The 21,187-nt window shown below is 44.1% G+C and overlaps 1 protein-coding gene and 1 non-coding gene across 3 annotated transcripts in view; both read left to right on the forward strand.

The window, feature by feature from the left end:
• The window catches only part of GNG12 (G protein subunit gamma 12), a 131,279-nt gene that overhangs the window by 57,307 nt on the left and 52,785 nt on the right, over positions 1 to 21,187 (forward strand). The window lies entirely within an intron of this gene.
• On the forward strand, positions 645 to 705 carry LOC115892527. The gene has a single exon (XR_004052399.1). It is a non-coding gene; the product is annotated as a U7 small nuclear RNA (small nuclear RNA).

Raw genomic sequence — 21,187 nt, forward strand, 5'->3', positions numbered from 1 at the left:
AGAGAATGATAAGGAATAATGTTAAGCCTAGACTTTTTTGCAAGAATGTCATAGGAAGAAAAAATTTTAATTCATTTAGGGTCGTTATCAAAGCGGAGCCCAGAATTCCACAAGGACTACCCATGAAGGGGAATTTCCTTTGGGACTTTGTTTTTCTTTAGATCAAGTTTATTAGGAGTATTTTGGTTGCAAGCAACAGAAATATAATTCAAACTAGTCTCTTGACTTATATGATTAGGATGGCCATACTAGTAAGGGCTTCAGGCACAGCTGTATTCAGGAGTTCCAAAGATATCATCAGGCCATTATCTTTCACTCTGTCTTGACTTGACTTAGCTCTCTCAGCTTCATTCTCAGACATGCTCTCCCTTACCATGGTGGCAGAGGTAGCTATCAGTAACTGGGTTTCTGTCATTCTCACAGCTGTGGTTGCCTCTTTTGCCATACTTCTAGCAGTAGTAAGTACCAAGGAGGGACCTTGACCGGCCCAAATTGGATTGCCTGCCTGAACCAGCATGGCCAGAAATAGGCAGTCGACAATAAGCAGCATCACTTTAGCTAAGGGCTGTTCACGTGTCCCATGAGAGACGGTAAATCCCACCAGAATTACACAGAATGGGTTCCCCATAAAAAAAAAGGAGGGGTAGTGTGACAGCTCTTTTAGAATTTGTCTAGCAGGTTTCCTGTTTTCACTGGAAGACTCCCCACATTATTTAATACATTTAAAAAATTAAAAAATGATAAAAAGGAGGTGTGTTGCTACCAGAAGGAAGGAAGGAAAGATTGAGAATGCCAAGCAGATAAATTTTCTAGGTACCAGAGTCCACTAGTTTAGACATTCTTCATTTGGAGTCTATTAAACTGGTTGGAAATTAGATTCTGCACAGTTACATTGACTACCTACTTCAGGTTTGGTGTCGTGATCCAGACTACCAATAAGGAACATGTGGAGAGGACAAGGATGGGTAGCACCACTTTGAGATCTGGTGGGCAGCTCTTGGCCTGAGGACCTCATGTTGAATCCTCAGGATCTTCAGGAGTGGTTCTTAATCTGGAGATTATGAATATACTTCAACAGATCTGTGAACCTTCTGTCATTATTTGCAAAATTGTACATATGCACTTTTTTTTATTAGAGAAAGGATTATGTTTTCCATCATTATGTCACAGGACTCCATGCCTGCCCCCTCCCCTGGGCCCCCCTTGCTTAAAAACCATTGCTTCAGACTTACTCTAATTGTTTTAGACTTGGCTAGCTTAATCTTACACGTTCCTTTCTTGTCTTGGCTCAATTAGTAAAGTGTAGTGTCCATGATAAACATAGCTCCTTATGGGACAGACACAGTGACATCAGTGGCTGAGCATGTTGCGTTAAATTATATGTTAAGCTTTTTAGGCACATATGTACACTTTCCACAATCATAGTTGCCATTTACCTAATGCCGGGCTCTGTGCTAAGTGCTTTACATGCATTCTCTGAACTCTATATTTATATACATGATTATAATTCTGGGAACCTCAGATCCACCTGCTGGAACCAGCTCCTTCCAGCTGCCTCTCCTGGAACACTGGATATAAATTCTGAGTTTTTCCTCTCCCCTATGTCCTCTGTGGTGGGTCCACCTCTCTCTACCTTCCCACCCACAGATGATAGCATCATAAAATCAGAGTGTTGTACAAGACCCATAAGATCATATTTGTCAGTGGCTTTCAAACTCTGGTTTTTGGTTTTCTAGCTCAGGGACTCTCAAGGAGGAAGGATGGGCAGGACCCAAGTCCCTTTCCTGCTTCAATCACAAATTTGCTGAAAACCACTCATCCGGGACAATATGAGAGCTCACGGATAGATGTCAGGCTTGAGGTTGAGTACAGGTTCCTACTACTTTGCTTACTTACCTGTGTGACCCTGGGCAAGTTGCCTAACTTCTCTGAGCCACAGTTTTCTTATCTGTCAAATACATGCCTCAAGGAGTTGTTAGAGGGACTGAATGAGGTAGTGTCTGTGAAGTCCATGGCCCAGTGCCTGGCACATAGTCAGGACTTACCAAAGGTTAACTGTATGTAATTAATATATGGTACAATGTGACTCACGGGTCATAGTTAAGACTCAGCTTCATTCTTATCTCCCACTGTTCCTTTAAAGTTTATTCAGGAAGGTGTGTTGTACCCCATTTCCTGATAATAACTTCATCAGGCCCATGACTTCTCTGGTTACTTTTCTGGTAATGAGAAGTTCTAAGGCCACTTGAAGTCAGCCTGCCTCTCTCTCTCCCTCTCTCTGTCTGTCTGTCTCTCTCTCTCTCTCTCTCTCTCTCTCTCTCTCTCTCTCTCACTCTCATCTCACTCTCACTCTTTCTCTCTCAGCATGCACACACACATGCACACAGGTTCATTTTGGAAATTTGAAATGCCCTCTTTGGTCTATAAAGAGTCAGTATTCATTCCAAGGGAGGACTTCCCTCCATCCAGCCACCAAGGGCCACTTCCTGTTCCAGTGGCCTCCAGCTGCCCACTGCTCGGGTCTCCAGGTTGTGGGGTCAGGGGGAGTGTGCAGCAAGTCTTTACCTGACTGCAACTGTCACACCTGGTGCTGAGTTATCTGAGCCTGGCAGACAGGGAAAGGGACTTTTTTCTCTCCTGGCCACCTCCATGGCCTTCTCCAGGACTCCTCTGAGGGGCCTTGCTCTGGGGCCCCTGGGATTTGGGTGGTTCTCTCCTCCTGCCACTGTTGCCATCCCTCAGCACCTTCTGGTTTCCAGTCGGACTCTCTTTGGGGTCCTCTCACTCTCATGCCAAAGCCCTCTCGGGGAGAACCTGTTGCGAAGAGACCCAGGCTGCCACTCTGGGTGTCCAGGGTTCATATTCCTTTTACCCTCCCCTCTGCCATGGGACAAGGGGACAGTACTCACTTTCTGATGTGGCATCCGCCCTGCTGGCTTAGCCAGCGTCAGCCACCTCTCACATTTTGGTTCCTAAGGGCAGATGTCACTATCAACCTGGGAACTCTAGGAGATGCATATCAAACTCACCACATACAGCTTTTGAAACCCTTTTCTCTGGGCTGGAGAAAAAAGGCTGAGACCTCTCCATTCCACCCACCTTGGAAACCGTAGGAATCAGAGCATTACCAAAGAATCTTACTCCCAGAATCCTCCATTGCTTTCCACTGTCCTGTTTGTGTCCTCCTTCTGGGTCTTAGAGCCAGCTTATTAGAAATTTCCACATAATGATCAGATCCCCTGCTTTGGAATTTCCCATCTGTTACATCTTGAGGTGGTGGAAACTTCCACTTTAGCATCTTAACCTCAGACCCAGTGTGAGACACTTCTCTTCTTTTAACACTCTAAAAGTGGTCCTTCATCTGGTGAGGAGCTTCCTGTCTCCCTCTCCCCTCCCTCCCTCCCATATCATCCCATTCAGATTTTCAGCTAAGTTGGAGTTGTTGGAAAGATGCTGCTCCCTCCAAGCCAAACCTAGCTTCCTGTGATGTTCTTTCTCTCTAATGGGATCTCAGGAGAGAGAGAGAGTGAGAGTATGAGTGTGTGCATGTGCATGCCCTGTCTGGAAAAATCGAACATTGGAAAAATGCGTAATGTTTAGAAAATTGGAATTCTTGCCTGGGCCTCAGATTCCAAAGTGAAGCTTAGACACCCTGTTCTCTAAGCCCACAGGGAAACTTTTGACCTATGTGTCTGGGTGGGTTTCCTTTGCCTTATACCAACATACACCTGTATAACTCCAGCAGAAAGCTAGTATTTGGAAACGGTGCTCATGCCATTTCTCATGCTCATGACCCTAACATAGTTTCTCTTGATCTGAGAACTGATTTGCTGTGCTTCATGGGGGCATATGGATCAGGGCTCCATGCAGGGTTTATGAACTCTGCAAATTCAAGCCTTACAGAATGTCCTACCTCCCTCCAAAGACCCACCCTCACTTATGTAGGTTTTCTTTCATGCTCGTGTGACATTTGGAGTCAGCGTATTTTTCTGCCTTCTCTGGTACCAGCGCTGTGAACTCAGCCTCTCTGCCAGCGTGCCCTCCTTTGTCATGTGCAGTTGGATCACTGTGATGTTGGGTCCTGTAACAATTAGGTCACTCGCTGAGTATAGGCCCCCCAACCCGTAGTGAAGCCAGCATCTCAAATGAGCAAATGACCCATGCTGGGAAGATGCTTGGGTCAGCTAAAGTTGGGGTCTCTCTGGGTGCAGTGGCCTAAGAATGTATTAAATGCATTTGGGGTAGTTCCGTCGTGTACTAGTCTCTTGGCAAGACTGAACATTATATATCCAGATGTGAACCTGATTTATGTCCTCATTTTTACTGGCTGTTTACAAAGATGGCAAGATACAGCTCCCTCCTTTCCTCCCCCAGACCCATCATATGAAGTGATATTAGAGACAGAAACTCAGATAGCAGAACTCAACTCCCCTGGGACTGCTCACCTATACTCTCTTGACCTGAAAGCATATAGTGATTTCCGTTGGCCATTCAAAGATCTAGATATATATTTGAAATAACTAACAGGCTCTTAGCTAAAGCATGCTTTCTATTTGTATACATTTTATAGTAGGGAAGTGGCTTAGTGTGGGCAGATAGACTAAAGTTCAAACTTTCCTTAGCTATTGAGACACTTTGAACATAGTGGTTATGGTTAACCTTTCTGAGTCTCAGTTTCCTCATCTGTTAAATGGGCATCATATCATTTGCCTCACAAGATAGCTATATTAAAGGAAACAGCACACATTGTGAACTTAGCCAGTGGCCCATCACATAATACATGTTCAATAAATGGTAGCTATTATCATTGTTTGCATTTAACTATTATGATGATTTCTAAAAACTTTAAAAGCCTTGGAAAAAAGTAGCCCCATTTCTCAGCCTGTTTTCTTTTTCTTTTTAATCAAATAGGAATTTGGGGGAAAATAGAAATATGTGCAATGATCTGCTTTTAAAAAATAACTATCTTGTGAAACTCACTAGTTCTTTATAGTATCGAAAGTGATTTTTGGCTGCAGAGGCAGCTTGGCATGGGGACTAAGAATAAGGCTCAACGTGTCCAGCCTCAAATCTATACGAAATACCTTTGTAACCTTGGACAAGTCGCTTACCTCTTAAAGCCTCAATTTCCGCATCAATAAAATAGGGATAATACTGCATAGGGTTATTGAGGTGATTAAGTGAAATAGTCTATATGAAATGTTTAGACTACATGTGGTTCACAGGACACAAATAATGGTGGCTATTATTTTCCCATCAGACTCCATTTTACAAATAAGAATTTGCAGAAGGTCAGGCACAGTGGCATGTGCCTGTAGTCCCAGCTCACTGGTGGGCTGAGGCCAGGGATTCCCTTGAGCCCGGGAGTTTGAGTCTGGCCTCCTCAATGTAGCAAGAGCCCATCTCCAAAAAAAGCTTTTAAATCAAATTTGCAGAACACTGTTTTTTGTGATAAATAGCTTTTATGAAGACACTTTTATATGTAAGAAGTTGTTCTTACTGTTTTGTTCAAAAAGAAGAAAGTTTATATCTGGTTTGCTTATAAATTCCAAACTGTAGCACATGTGAAAACAAGCTACATTAACTAAACCTAACTTTCCATTTTTTTAGGCCTTGCCTCATTTTATTAAGATTTGGGTAAATGATATTGCCATCAGATAAGGAAAAAATTGCGTATTATTTTTACAAGGACTGAAAATATGCAAACAAACTATGTTTAGCTAAATGCTCGCAATTCAGGTCACTTGATTTTGCTCTCTTTCAGTAAAGACTAGTATAGTTGGCACCTTTGTGCAGCCCAAGGAGGTCTGGAAGCAGGGGTGCATAACCTTCCATGGGTGGAAAAGGAGAAGAAGGCAGAGTCTGAACTAGTGAGGATGACCCAAACTGGTGACTGAGGCTTGGTCAGGTAGGTGTGGAGAGCTGGCCCGTGACAGAGGAGTTTGTTCCCTTTCACAGGGCAGCGCAAGTGTTTCTTTCAATAGCTCCACCTCGGTATCTGTCTCCAGGCAATGGACAGTCATCAGCGGGTGGAGCTCGGGCGCTGTCGTGCTGAACCCGTATCAGCCTCGTTAGAGATGGCACCATGTTCAAAAGGCCAAGAAGAGACCCAGAGCCAGCACACGTGACATGGGGTTTCATTGCAGGATTACAGGGGTTTCTGTTACAGGGGAGAGTCCAGTGGTGGCAGGCTGGACAAGACAACTGCATGGCCCAGCAGTTAAGAGCCCTAAGTTTCAGGATCTTTCACTGGCAACACCCCTTCCAACGCCCTGTAGCTAATGTGGTATTCCTAATTTTGTATTGTATTTCTAAAGAGGACCGCCAAAATTGTATAAGGCTTAGAACCCACAAAAACTGGATCTGTCCATGCATCAGGGACACACACACTCTGAGCCTTCTGCTCTGTTGTATGGTTGCCAGGGCGCTGAAACTCACATTTGATTCTCCCTTGGGAATAGCCATTGCCTGTGTGTGCCCCTTCTGTAGCTAGACCTGTGTTCCCTAAGAGGACACCTAACCCTTTCTGTAAGGGGGAAGCGAGACCCAGCGAGGAACTGCTGTCCAGGCACCTTCCTGGCCACCAGATGCCATCTTCAGGGTAGAAAGGGCCCCGTTCATACAGGAAGGGAGGGCAGGCACTCAGACCTCCAACGGCTTGCTTTGTGGTTTTTCAGAGGGAGGCCCTACAGAGGAGACGGGGTGGGAGGGAGCCCCTTGTGAGGCTTCAACTGGCTTCAGAATTTCCCCAGTGGAAAATTCTCCTGGAAAAAAAAAAAAAAAAAACCAACATATATTCTTGAAAGTGTATCATCGCCGGCAAAACCATAGCTGTGATCTCAAGTTTGAGGAGAATGGGCTGGCCAGCCTTCAGGGCTGTGCTGATTAAGCCCTGCTCATGCTCAGCCCTAATCACATTCCCTCCCTGTTACTGCGCCAAAGGGCTGGGCTGCTTTGCTCATCAGCGCAAGTGGAATGTATTGAGAAGAAACAGGAGCGCGGAAAGGCCCCTTTATATGTGAGTATCTACCACTGTGCGAAAATAAGGGTTTGAAAATAATTTCCCCTTTCAGTGAAATGCGAGCCAACTTCGCCCCCTAGAGGAGGACCAGAGAATTGTTTAAAATGAGCCCTCGAGGCATTTTTATTGTGCTGATTGATAATCTGGAAAGATTATCAGCCTGTAATTAGATGGGACTGTGAAAGGGGCTTGTCTAAGAGGAGTTTAGGGTGTGTGGGTGTGGGTGTGTGTGTGTGTGTGTGTGTGCGCGCGCGTGCTTTGTTTTGAGTTTTTGGCTTGAGATTTTGCCTTGAGATATTATTGTAAACTTGGGGTTGAATGCTCTTATAGCTATCAAGAGTAAAATAGTTTAAATGCCACCAGACTTAAGGCTCACAGCTGTTACATTTATAGTGGACTTTTTTTTGGCCAGATTTTCACCACTACTTCTAATTATGACAGTCATTGTTAGTCTTGAGTTTCCTTTCACTCCTGGGGGTTGTGGCAGACATAAAGCCCACTCGAAAGCAGGAATTTTCAACCACAAACTAGGTATGTATTAGAGATCCTAAATTATAGACTTTAGTTATGTCACCCACATTGAAATCTTTTTGATTTAGTCCTGCTACTTTATTTGCATCATTTCATTTACACCTACTACTAACAACTGATTCAGTCACAGGTTAACTAGGTAGTAGTTATTTCACTACTACTTCCTATACATTTTGTGTATTTTTAAAAGAAAAATGCAAAACAAGCAGAAGGATAAGGGTTGAAGTATAAAAACCTTTCTATATATTTCATCTTCTGTTAAAATATGATCTTATTCTGACATCTTTGTTAAGCCTTTGTTAATTATTCAGGTGCTTTTAATTACCAAATCTGACCCAATTACTTGGCTTCTAATGTGTCCCCTGTAAATAAAGCCTTTATAATAAAAATGTTATCTACCGTCTTTTGTCTCTGGGTAAATATGTTTATCATCTTCATTGTTCTAGATGTTCATCCCTCAAGTGCAAGATAAAGTTACAGTGTTGATATTAGTAATCGTTTTAATGGGTTTTTTTCTTTCTCTGCTCTTAGAAACACTGAGCTATACTTCAGTATTTGAGGGCATGGCATTGTTAAGAGATCGTTACTCATGCGTCAGATTAATTGCCTGCTGGGGACTGTTTGCCTCAGAAGGATGTGAAAAGAAAAGAGTGTGCATACATTTTGTAGATTATTATAAGTTATTTTTTCAGTACTTGACAGGAGCTTCTAATGACTTGATAATATTCTTATATATTTGTCTACTTTCGTTTTTATATATTCTTATATATTTTGTCTCATTTTTCATCGCATGCAATTTTTATGAGAGGAAATAATTTTTTGACAATATGTTGCTTTTTGCCCCAAGTGTGTGGAAACCAATTGCCTGAAATACCAAACAGGCTTTGTTTGGAGAAAGATGTATATATTTTTCCCAGGTCTAGTTCCTGGAGGATTCCTCTGTGTTCTTGCTACTTGATTCACTCTGACGAAGTCCAGAGGTGATGGTAAGGCCTAGAGAGCTGCAGTTTCTGCTAAACCAGAGTAACTCCAAAGCATAGGCAGGTCGATTGTTTTTGCGTGAACACCCATCTTCCTTGCTTGTGGCCGTAACGGCCACCCCCAGTTATTGAAGGAAAACACACACACATATACCCACATGCATATACATACAGCTGGTAGTACCTTTGTGTCTTCTTGGACATCTGTCCCCTTTTCGCTGTTGAAAGTGGCCATTAATCTAATGTTGAGACAGTCTCATTCATTAATTGTCCCTCAAAGTCAGGTAATTGCAGTGCTGAGCAACGTCAGGATGGTATTGAAGTTCCCTCTAATTTCAGAGCATTTTCAGGCTTTCATTATTATTCACAAATTGCAACACGCTGAAATTTAGACCCTGGTGACTAGGACAGACAGAGGAGAAGGGTAGGCTTTGGAAGTGGGTACTTGGGATAGGTCAGAATAAGGGTTCGTATTTTTAGTAAGAGCAATGTTTTGCAGACATTTTGATAGAATTTTGTGGTAAATGTGGTAAATGCCAAGAGGTACCCCACCTCTTTCTCCTGGTCCCCCAGCTGCAGCTCACTGGCTCATTTGTCGTTCTGTATGCACCAGGCTATTCCCTGTCTACCTGGAGCACTGCCTCCGGGTACTCATTGTCGCACCAGCCTGTGTATTTCATATCCCTTAACACAATCCATATTTTCTAATTTATTTCTTTACTTGAGACCTTGATCTCACACCTAAACTACTGGCCCAGAATATACACTCAGTATTTACTGAGTGAATGCGAAGGAGTGAAAGAACGAGCAAGCAAAGAAAGGAATATATTCAGAGGCATGACAAGAGCAATGCCCTTTATAACCACAATTTAAGGTGAAAGCCACTAAAACAGCAATGCAATACTAGCATGTCAATGCGCAAGGCTTGTTAGCCTGACGTAGAGTTCACACTCCATCCTTTGTTAGACTGCAAATTGACAGAGCTTCTTAGACAAAAGTTGTTAATATAGTAACAATCTTAACATATTCTTTTAAACAGATAAACTATTAATATAAAAATTAATAGTGGAAAGCCAATCAATAGTTCATAGGGTGGGAGGGGGGCTGATTTGGAATTATAGCAAAATTATAAAAACAACCTAAAATGCTACAACAAGGAGATGTTTGTGTAAAATGGAATTTGTATTCCCAGCTACCCTGGAGGCTGAGGCAGGAGGGCTGCTCGAGCCCAGGAGTTTGAGGCTGCAGAGCTATGTGATTGCACCACTGCACTCTAACTTGGGTGACAGAGTGAGACCCTGTCTCTTACCAAAAAAAAAAAAAAAAGTGATGTATATTTATTTCTGTGGTATTGCTACCAAAAGTGCATAACCTGCATCAAATCAGGAAGAAACATGTGCAAACCCAAATTGAGGGACATTCTACAAAATAACCAGCATTTACTGTTAAATATCAGTAACATAAAATACCAAGACATACTCAGGAAGTATCCCAGAGTAAAGAAGACTAAAGAGACATGACAATTGAACATAATGTATAATTTTGTATTTTCTTTTCCTGTAAAGGATATTATTGGGATAATCATCAAAATCTGAATAAGGTTGTAGATCAGATAATAATAAGATATCAGAATTAATTTCCTGATTTGACTAATTGGTGTGGTTATATATGAGAACTCCTTATTCATAGGAAACATACACTGAAGTATTTAGGATTGAAACTTGGTATTCGTATTCATTCATACTTGTTCTCTCTCTCTCTCTCTCTCTCTCTCTCTCTCTCTCTCTCTCTCTTTCTCTCTTTCTCTTTCTCTCTTTCTCTTTCTCTCTTTCTCTTTCTCTTCCCCCTCCCCCCCCCCAGGGTAGGGTGTTAAATATAGTAAAATATTGACATTTGAGGAACCCAAATCTGTGTGCTTTGCGACTATTCTCTAAGTCTGAACTTATATCAAAATAGAAATTAAAACATGATGCTTATAAAGACTTTATAATCACATAGGGAAATGCTTTTGCTAGAATGGAGCAAAATATAAAGTTGTATAGCAGAGTATAATTTAGACTACCTTAAAAACTCAATCTGATCAAGGTTTCCTTTGATTTTTTAAAAAAGGAAGAACAAAAAATGCCCAAGAAGATATTAGAAGGAAATATAACAGCACGTTAACTTTTACATTCTGTTCACTTTAATTATATTTTACAAATTTTTCAGTAAATTGCATGTATTTCGTGAAAAAACGGGAAAAAAAACTTTAAAAAGAGACAAATGCTAGCGCTCAAAAATCTGAGCGAATCTTACTCTGTGTGTCTTCACCACCACATACCCCATTCCAGTAGAAGGATGCCGTATATGTATGCATGCATGTAGAAATGTATATATGTACATAAATACATACTCTTTTAAACTTTTCTCGTTTTTCTTTAATATGTTTTGAGGGAAATCCTATATTGGGCAGGATTATAAATGAGATGACCTCTTAAGCATCTTCTAGCCTTGCAGTTCCTTGCCTTCCTTTCCATCTCTTTGGGAGTCAGCACCTCCTTAATCCAGATGCTGTGCTAGCTAGGTACTGAGTATGTAAGGATGGTTGAGCCACCCCACCTCATCTTTTAGAGATGTTTCAAGTCCATGGGGTAGGCAGATAAAGAAGTCAGTGATTACAATCTTGTGCTAGGTACTGGGCAAATGTAGTAGTTCCTACAGTGGGCAGGCTTGGGTTGGGGGCAGCCGTGGTGGTTAGACAAAAGGAGAAGGTGTTGATTTTTAAACCTAGAAAGTTTAGTGAGAGCTTGCCATTTGGAAAAGATAGCAGAGCATTCTAAGCTAAACATTGCAGCATATCTAGTGTATGTTCTCACCAAGACCCACTGGAGTATCGTTCTGGAGGCCCTGAACAAAGGCCAAGAGTCTTATAAGGCCTGAGAAGCTCGAAGTCCCTCTTTGTCTGCTTTCCCGGGTCTGGGAGGGAGTAGTCTGACTGCAGGTGGCAGTAGTTGCTTTCTTTGGTCCTGGAGCAGAGCCCTGATTAAACTCAATGTCCCCATTTGCAGGATCACTGAGAGAGTTTTCCTGATTGCTGCTGCCTCTCTCGCTGCCCCCTCCCTCACCCGACAGAAAGCAGATGGTGTGCACATACCCTCAGGGAGGGTAAGCGACTAAGGGTTAATGGGAATACCTGGTTGGAGAGTTTGCCCATCTTGGATATACCCTGCTGAACTGTTGGAAATGTGTTTTATTCATTTGGAATCACAAAACCAAAGGGCCAAGTTGGCCTGCACTTGACCTTGCAGGCTTTGTAGATACTTCTAGGGACCCAGAATTACCCCAAAGCAATGTTGTTATTGAACAGGATGCCTCCTGTTTCCCTGGACAGTAACTCATCATTGAACCATTTGCCTGGGCCCATTATCCAGTCCCATCATGAGAGCTGAGGACGCCAAGACATAAGGTTTAAATCCACCATTCAACAAAATCAAGACAGAACAGAGGTTCAGGATGCTACAGCTGGGTGAGGTTGGAAGCCTCTCTGTCTTGGGAATCTTTTAAACTATTTTAGAGCATGATTTTTTGCTCAGGTATTATTTCTACTTTAAAGCTGTCTCATAGGTTCTTAAGAAGATTACATGAACTGATAGAAATTCAGGGCATGGCACAGAGTAACCATGCAGTAACTTCCAGTTATTATTCATAAATATTGACCAGCACAGTGTATGGAGTGAGAATACTAGACTCTTGGTCGGGAAACCCATCCAAAGTCTAATCCCAGCTTTACCCCAGAATCCTAGAAGTGAAGGGAAACTGAGCTGGAAAGAGGCCTTAGAAATCTTCCAGTATCTAGCACAACTTTATTTCAGAAACTTAGACCTAGATAGGCATAGGAGCCCTGTTCGTTACCCACAACTTAAATGTTCTCCTGCACATTTTCAAAGCAAGAATAATAATCGCACCCCCATTATAGGATCGTTTCAAGTCAAGGATGAAGCGAGTTGGTGTACATCAAACTCTTGAAGCAGAGTCCTTAATACATATTAACTGGTGTTGTTCTTGTGGATTCCCTGTTTATCCTCCCCCTCCTATTTGACTGCAAGGATCGAGATGTGTCCTCCTTGCTTACTGTCATGTACCTGGCATCTGGCACAGTGCCTGACTCTGGAGGTGCCCAGTCAATGTTTGTTGAATAACTGAAGAAAGTATTTGCTGAGGATCAAATTTAGGCCAAGTCTGGATCAGAATACGAGCTCTAACGCTAAGGTTCAGTATTTCCACGCAGTTCTACATTAGCTTTGACTTTAGGCAAGTTGCTTCATTTCTTCATTTGGTTTCTTCACCTTGAACATGATCCATCATGTTTTTCCTGATCATGAACAAGGTGTGTCTATAGGTAAAGGACCCACCCGTCCATCAGCCTTTTCGGGCAACCCATGTTTGTGCTCCACTGGGCCACTAGGTGTCGTGGTTGGTCAAATATCAGAGAAAGCAAAAAAATAAAAATAAAAATAAATTGAACTGATTGCCCTACCAACCTGCCAAATGATGGGAGTGAGCTTATACAGTTATCGGAAGCTAGTTACCTCTGGATGAGTTGACTGGGTTGCCTTGGAAACGCAGGGAGTTGCCCAGGATTTGCATGCATGGACTTTGAAGCGAAGCCATAGATTAGAGCCCACGGCTGTGCTCATACCAGCTAGCACCTTGGACACACTGGAACATCACAGGGCCTTGGTTTCAGTAATGTAATGCATGTAACATGCTCGGCACTTTGCCACAGTGAGGGAAGAGCACTACAAAGCTAGTGGCTATGAGGGCTACTTCTGGTATTCGATGCTGTAAAATGCTGCTTTTCTGTTCCTTGCCACGCCAACTGCTAAAGCTTTGCAGGCTTTCTGCCTTGCTCCCTGTTTTACAAAGCCAAATTTTTAAATAGCCCCTTAAACAGTAGAGTGGACAGGGTATCAGTATCAGGTTAAAAGGGCAGCCTAGAATATTTGGAGGGACACCAGAACTCCTTGGAATGTCACTGTGGAGCTTAGTCAACACAAAGCAGAGTGTTTTTTACATGACTGGGACCCAGAGTGGAGGGAAGTGAGAGTGAGCGCCGTTAAAAAATGGCCTTCACTGGCCGGGCGCGGTGGCTCAAGCCTGTAATCCCAGCACTTTGGGAGGCCGAGACGGGTGGATCACGAGGTCAGGAGTTCGAGACCATCCTGGCTAACATAGTGAAACCCCGTCTCTACTAAAAATACAAAAAACTAGCCAGGCGAGGTGGCGGGCGCCTGTAGTCCCAGCTACTCAGGAGGCTGAGGCAGGAGAATGGCGTAAACCCGGGAGGCAGAGCTTGCAGTGAGCTGAGATCCGGCCACTGCACTCCAACCTGGGCGACAGAGCGAGACTTCGTCTCAAAAAAAAAAAAAAAAAAAAAGGCCTTCACTGAGATTGCTCAAGGAAGGGATTTCTTTGTTACATGGACTGTCATTTAGATCTAGGTGCCTTCTTTTTAAAATAATTTGGGGAAACTTCTAGGAATAACAATGACTAGTATTTATTGAATGCTTACTATGCATAAGGTATTATACAAAACATCATACTTGCATGATTTCATTTAACCCTCACAGCAACTCTGTGAGGTACATACAGTTCTTATGTCCATTTTGTAGGTGGGGAAATTGAGGTGCACCAAGATAATAATAATAACAGCCAACTGATACTAAGTACTTACTAGAGATCATGCATTATTCTAGGAGCTTTAAGTACTATTCTCACAATAATCCTATAAAGTCAGTATTATTATTACCTTCCTTTTACAGATGAGGAAACCATGGCACAGAGAGGTTATATAGCCTTCTCAGGTCACACAGAGAATGGGTGAAAGAGTCCAAACACAAACCCAGGCCTACCTGATTCCAGAATTCGTTTGTTTTGTTTTTTTTTTTCTTTTTTTTTTTTTTTGAGACGGAGTCTCTCTCTGTCGCCCAGGCTAGAGTGCAGTGGCGTATGCAAGCTCCGCCTCCCGGGTTTACGCCATTCTCCTGCCTCAGACTCCCGAGTAGCTGGGACTACAGGCGCCCGCCACCTCGCCCGGCTAGTTTTTTGTATTTTTTAGTAGAGATGGAGTTTCACCATGTTAGCCAGGATAGTCTCGATCTCCTGACCTTGTGATCCACCCGTCTCGGCCTCCCAAAGTGCTGGGATTACAGGCGTGAGCCACCGCGCCGGCCCAGAATTCGTTTTCTTAATGGCTGCACCGTATTGTCTCCCACAGTACTTTGGATGCCGTTAGGCACTTGACGAATGTTTACTGAGGTGAGTAGTTATCAGACTATAGTTAGCCAACACAGAGAAGACTGTCTACGCAGGAACCATAGAGACCTTGACGCTCCTCCCTCCGAAAGCCACAGGCCCTCTGGCCTCCATTTAGTACTGTGGGATGTATATGCTGTTCCATGTGCTGGATTTCACCCCTAATTTCTTAAAACATTTTTTATTGTTGTATAATGTGCATATTTGGGGGGTACATGTGATATTTTGATCATGTATACATTGTATAATGATCAAATCAGGGTAACTGGGCTATCAATCACCTCAGACATTTATCTTTTGTTTGTGTTGGGAACATTGCAATTTTTTAAGCTGTTTTGAAATATACAATAAGGCCGGGCGCGGTGGCTCAAGCCTGTAATCCCAGCACTTTGGGAGGCCGAGACGGGCGGATCACGAGGTCAGGAGATCGAGACCGTCCTGGCTAACACGGTGAAACCCCGTCTCTGCTAAAAAAAATACAAAAAACTAGCCGGGCGAGGTGGCGGGCGCCTGTAGTCCCAGCTACTCGGGAGTCTGAGGCAGGAGAATGGCGTAAACCCGGGAGGCGGAGCTTGCAGTGAGCTGAGATCTGGCCACTGCACTCCAGCCTGGGCGACAGAGCGAGACTCCGTCTCAAAAAAAAAAAAAAAAAAAAAGAAATATACAATAAATTGTTATTGACTCTAATTTTCCTACTGTACTATCAGATACTAGAACTTACTTCTTCTCCCTAACTGTATTTTGGTACCCCTTAACCAACTTTTCATCCCCCCTTCCCAGCCTCTGGTAACCATCATTCTACTCTCTACCTCCATGAGGTCTACTTTTTTAGCTCCCATACATCACTCCTAACTTTTTGTTAGTGATAAGGTATTCCTCCATTGGAGCAGTCAGGAAAAGGCGAATGTTTTCAAGTCACACTTCCACAGGGAGCATCTTAGCTGATTTTATTTGCTTCGTGTTTTTCTGTCAAGGACTTTTTTGGGTGGGTTTGTTCTGATGTAGTTGTATCCAGCCTCATCTCTCAAGCATCTAAAAGCCAGAGCTGACGGGTTACCAGAGATGAGCCCAGCCCTCTCTGCTGTACCATCAATGTGTGCTCCAGTGTGCATATGGCACCCACTCAGCCCCTGTCCAGCATGCTCCCCAATCCTGACACCAGGCCAATGCCAAGCTGTGTGAAAAGCAGAGGAGGGTCGGCTGCCCAGCTTAGCGAGCTGGCTGCTGCTACCAGCCAATGGTAGTTCATCATCATGGTGAAATACTAAGTCTGAGGAGGGACAGCAGGACCCAGGCCACGTTAATCCTTCTCTAGGTGTAATAGTTCAGTCCCAAGGGTTTGGTTGGTTGTTTATTCTAATGTGTTGCTGCAATAGGAAACCCAAAGCTAGGGCCGGACGTAGTGGCTCATGCCTATAATTCCAGCACTTTGGGAAGCCTAGGCAGGCAAATTGTCTGAGGTCAGGAGTTTGAGCCTAGCCTGGCCAACATGGTAAAACCCCACCTCTACTAAAAATACAAAAATTAGTCAGGTGTGGTGGTGGGAGGCTGAGGCAGGAGAATCGCTTGAACCCGGGAGGCAGACACTGCAGTAAGCCAAGACCGTGCCATTGCACTCCAGACTAGGTGACAAGAGCAAAACTCTGTCTCAGAAAAAAAAAAAAAGGAAACCCAAAGCTAAAACCTCCTTTTCGGACCTGCAATTCTGAGCCCTGAGACTTGTTTATGTAACCCCTGTCCATTTCTACATTGCTGCATTTTCTTTTAAAGTGAGCTGAGCCATCTCAAATCTTTCTCAGAACTTCTCGACACTCCCCAGTGTCCCTGGGGACCCCTAGTTCAGCCTTCTCAAATAAAGCAGTGCTTTTCCTTCTGAATTTTTCTCCCTCTAAATACAAGATTTTTTTTTCCACTGTGACCAAAATCACAGATATCAAAGGAGATGGAGAGGGAGTTTGGAGCTTCTGGAGGGAAGGCAACAGTCAATATAGTGCAAAGGTCCCCCAGAAGGCAGGAGGGCATGAGGTAGAAAACCCTAGTGGAAAGGCTCCCATTTGCGACAGTCCCTTTGGCCCTACTGCTTGGCACCTTCCAGCCATGTCAATCTTTGGTTGCCTTGCCAGTATGCAGCTGGAAGCAGGTTGGTGTTGGCTTTGTCATTAAAGAGCTAGTGGACACCTGAGTGATGGAAGGAGATGAGTGACGAGCCAAAGGGGATTCTGGGCTCATGCAAATGTTTTCCTTTCTCTTTTTTTTTTTTTTTTTTTTTTTTGTTTGAGACAGAGTCTCACTCTGTCGCCCAGGCTGGAGTGCAGTGGCTGGATCTTGGCTCACTGCAAGCTCCACCTCCCGGGTTTACGCCATTCTCCTGCCTCAGCCTCCCCAGTAGCTGGGACTACAGGCACCCGCCACCTCGCCCAGCTAGTTTTTTTTTTTTTGTATTTTTTAGTAGAGACAGCGTTTCACCGGGTTAGCCAGGATGGTCTCGATCTCCTGACCTCGTGATCCGCCCGTCTCGGCCTCCCAAAGTGCTGGGATTACAGGCTTGAGCCACCGCGCCTGGCCTACTTTCTCTTGTCTAGAGTGGTGCTTCCTGCCAATTTCCTCATTCCTAATTAGGTTGATCATTCCTAATCCAGAAATCTGAAATCTTCCAAAATTCAAAACTTTTTGAGCACTGACATGACACCAGAAGTGGAAAATTCCGCATCTGATACCTTTGCTTTTTAATGGTTCAGTATACAAACTTTGTATCATATACAATATTTAAAGTATATAAAATTACCGTCAGGCTCTGTATATAAGGCGTATATAAAACATAAATGAATTTCAAGTTTAGACTTGGGTCTTATGCCCAAGATATCTCATTATGTATATACAAATACTCCAAAATCTGAGAAAAATCCAAAAATTTAAAAGATTTCTGGTGACATGACAAGCATTTTGAATAAGGGATACTCAACCTGAATGGCACACTTAGAAAAGTCATATTATAGCATGGAGGAAGATGCCCACAGCTGGAGGCTCTGGATGGTCCAGGCCCTGCCTGGCCACCTGGGGCTGAGGCATACCTGAACCTCAGCATGGTACACCGGCTTAGAAGCCCTAGTCCAGAGAATCATAAACCTTGCAGTGCAGATGACCCAGGCAGACCAGTTGATTGGTTTTAGACATTGTGTGGCCCAACCTCTTGATAGGACCTGTGAAAAAAGTGGGGGTCAAAGACGTACGACCCCTTGAACTAGATGACAGAGGAATCTGTGGCCATGCTGGGACCAGAGCCATTGCTGTGCTCACCTAACTGGGAGCATCACATCACACACATACGCACACACACGTGAACTCATGCTTACACCAGGTTAAAATCATCACATTCTACCATGTTGCCTCCAAGTCAGACCCACACACCAACCTGAACCCGGAAGACGGGAAGCTGGTGTCCAGAGCCAGCATCCTTTGAGCAGCAGCCATAGCACCACATGCTCTTGAAAACCCAGGCCTGACATTATTTGTCATTAACCTGTTTCCAGCCTGAGAAACCTGTGGTATTCCACAGTGAATTACTGTAGCAGCCCCTCACCTGGCCTCCCTGACTTCAGCCTTGTCTCTCCTACTTCGTATTACAGTCAGTATCCACTTTTTATAAACTACAGACCTGATCATGCTACTCTTCTTTTTATTTTTATTGTTTATTTTTGTCCCTTCCTGAATGATAAACTCACCGTTTGTGTTCAGATAGTCCTCTGAGAGACCTTCTCAATGCATCAAGTCTGGCCTTGGAATCTCTGTTGCACCCTCTAGCTTACCTATTATAACATTTACTGCACTCTTCTGAAGTAGTCTGTTTTTCTTCCTCCCACCCCCAGACTCTAAAACCCTTGAGGACAATGGGTCAGTCTTACCTGGTTGAGCCGCAAGGCCAGGCCCAACTAAGATGGGCCTTCAGCCCACATCCAATGGGCAGCTCTGCTGCTCCAGTTTTTTTTTTTGTTTTTTTTTTTTTGCTTCACTGTACAAAGCCTAGTTCTCCTTGTTCTATTTTAAGGCTTTAGCATCTTGGTGGATCAAAGCTCTCGTATAAACAAACAAAAACTTACCACTAGTGATCTCCTAGAACTAGGATATATTTAGCACTATTTGTTGGTAATTACTGTTCGTTATGACCTTAGGATGTTATAAAAGTCCTAAGTGCTCTTGACTCATCGGAGGCAAATTAAATTATTCATTTAGCAAACACTTTGAGTATCCACTTTGCACAAAGCATGTGTTGAGTACACTGAAGTATGTAAGGATGGATGTGATAGGTTTGCCTCCTAAAGTGGACCGTAGAGCTTTTATATTTTGCTCATGTTTCTTCCTACATTGAACATTTGTAAAAATAAATGAAGCACATTAAGCCCCTGAAGAAGGCCCATGTACAGGTTGTGAGACCTTATAGTGTGAGGACAGAAGATGGTGCTGGCTCTTCATTCAAGCTCAAGAATAGGACAAGCCACCAGCCTTTGTGAGATACAAGGATCTATCAAAATGCAAATGCTGCCCTTAAAAAGACCACAGTCTAAAAAAAAAGAAACAGATTTATACCTAGTAAGTACCTCTAAGACAAAATAGGCAGTGAAAAGTGCCCGAGAATCTGTAATCTGTTTGAACTCCAAGTAACAGAAAACCCAATTCAAAATGACCTAAACCAAAGGGGACTTACCATCTGATATAAAAATAAGTCCACATAGAGTCTGTTTCCAGTTCAGCAGTTCAGAAGCCCAGCACCATCAAGCTCTTTCCACCTATTCTGCTATTCTCAGAGCATCAGCAAGCTCTCCTCCTAGGTACAGAAAGGTTGTAGGCATCCCCTCCTTTCATAACAACGCCAAGGCAGACGGATAAAGAACTGTTTCTTATGCATCTCTCTATGAATGAAGAGACCTTTCAAAACTCCCCAGCTGACCTCCCCTCATGTCTCGCTGGTCAGAACTGGGGCACATGCCCACCGCTAAACACTCATAAGTGGTCTGGGGCCATCCCTGTGGCCTAGACCAATCTGGATTTACCCTCATCACATGAGGAAAGAGTGGACTTGTTCTACCAGCAGAGATGAGGGAGTAGATGGCTGTCAAGTGGCAGGCTGGAGTGCGTGCTACAGAAGGAGTGATTAAAAACCTTCCACTGCTCAGAGGAGAGCAAGGGAGCCCTCACGGAGTGGCCTCTAACGCAGAAGACCCACAAGTGTGCTCGGTGTCCTGATGGGAGAGACGGAGGTGCTGTGGCTTCCTGCAGGAAGCAATGTCTAAACTGTGGACAGAGCTTTAAAAGAGGAGAGTCATGTCAACTTTTCTTTACCGAAACATCACTCTGGGTGTGCAGAGTGGATTGAGGGGGTTCTGTGAGGAAATAGTGAGACCAGCTAGACAACCATGGCTGTGCTACAGTGATCCAGTGGCCAGCTGCTTATAGTCTCAACTGGGGTGGGGCAGTGGGGTAAAAATATACTAATTTGAGAAATACTGACGTGGCTTAAGCAAGACTTAGAGACAGAAGAAGGGATGTGGTGGAGGTGTGGGGAGTCCAGAATGACTCTGGGGTGTCTGGCTTGGGCAGCTGCCCAGAAGACAGTGCCACTCCCTGAGCTGGAGACCACAACAGTAGGCGGAGGTTTGTGGTGGTGACAGGAATGATGAGTTCAGGTATGACCAGAGCTTAGTGTGTGGGAGGTGGGCGTGGTTGGGACCAAGCTGAAGAGGTGACCGGGCAGTCACAGCACACGGCGCCTATGGGCCAGGCCAAGAGCTTGCCCTCCAGCTGCCCAGGAATTTGTGCAGAGTTGGAGGTGAGGAGAGATGAAGGAAATACTGTGCACAGAGGTGGGGAGCTCACAACCCTCCGGGCACGAGTGGGAACACCAAGTTGTCGCACTGAACTGCACAAAGTGGCCCAGAGGAGAGTGGGCAAAGGGGCAGGAATGCTGGAATGACAACACCAGCCGGTGTAGGGCAGCCTCCTGAAGAGGAGAAGGGAGCGCCTACCTTTACCCTGGCAGAGTGCTCAGATACACTGCCATACTTAACACCCACCACCTGTCCTGCTGGGCAGGCATTCTTTCACCAACACCACAGAAACAACCCAGACAGAAACCACCCAAGGGGATCAGGGCAGTTCTAGAAGTAGCTCCCGGTTCTCCAGTCTCAGGCCAGTGGTCTCTTTAGTACAGACCCCTTCAAAGATCTTTATTCACCACTGACCAAACACTTTACTAAGTGCTAGGGATACAGCGCACAGTCCAGTGTGGGAGGCACAGAAAGGCAAACAGCAAACCCAGCAGTGAGCAGTGAAGCATGGAGGCAGAAGCTGAGCTGCTAATGCTTTC

The sequence above is a fragment of the Rhinopithecus roxellana genome, chromosome 12, assembly GCF_007565055.1.
Source record: "Rhinopithecus roxellana isolate Shanxi Qingling chromosome 12, ASM756505v1, whole genome shotgun sequence".
In the NCBI taxonomy this organism is placed as follows: Eukaryota; Metazoa; Chordata; class Mammalia; order Primates; family Cercopithecidae; genus Rhinopithecus; species Rhinopithecus roxellana.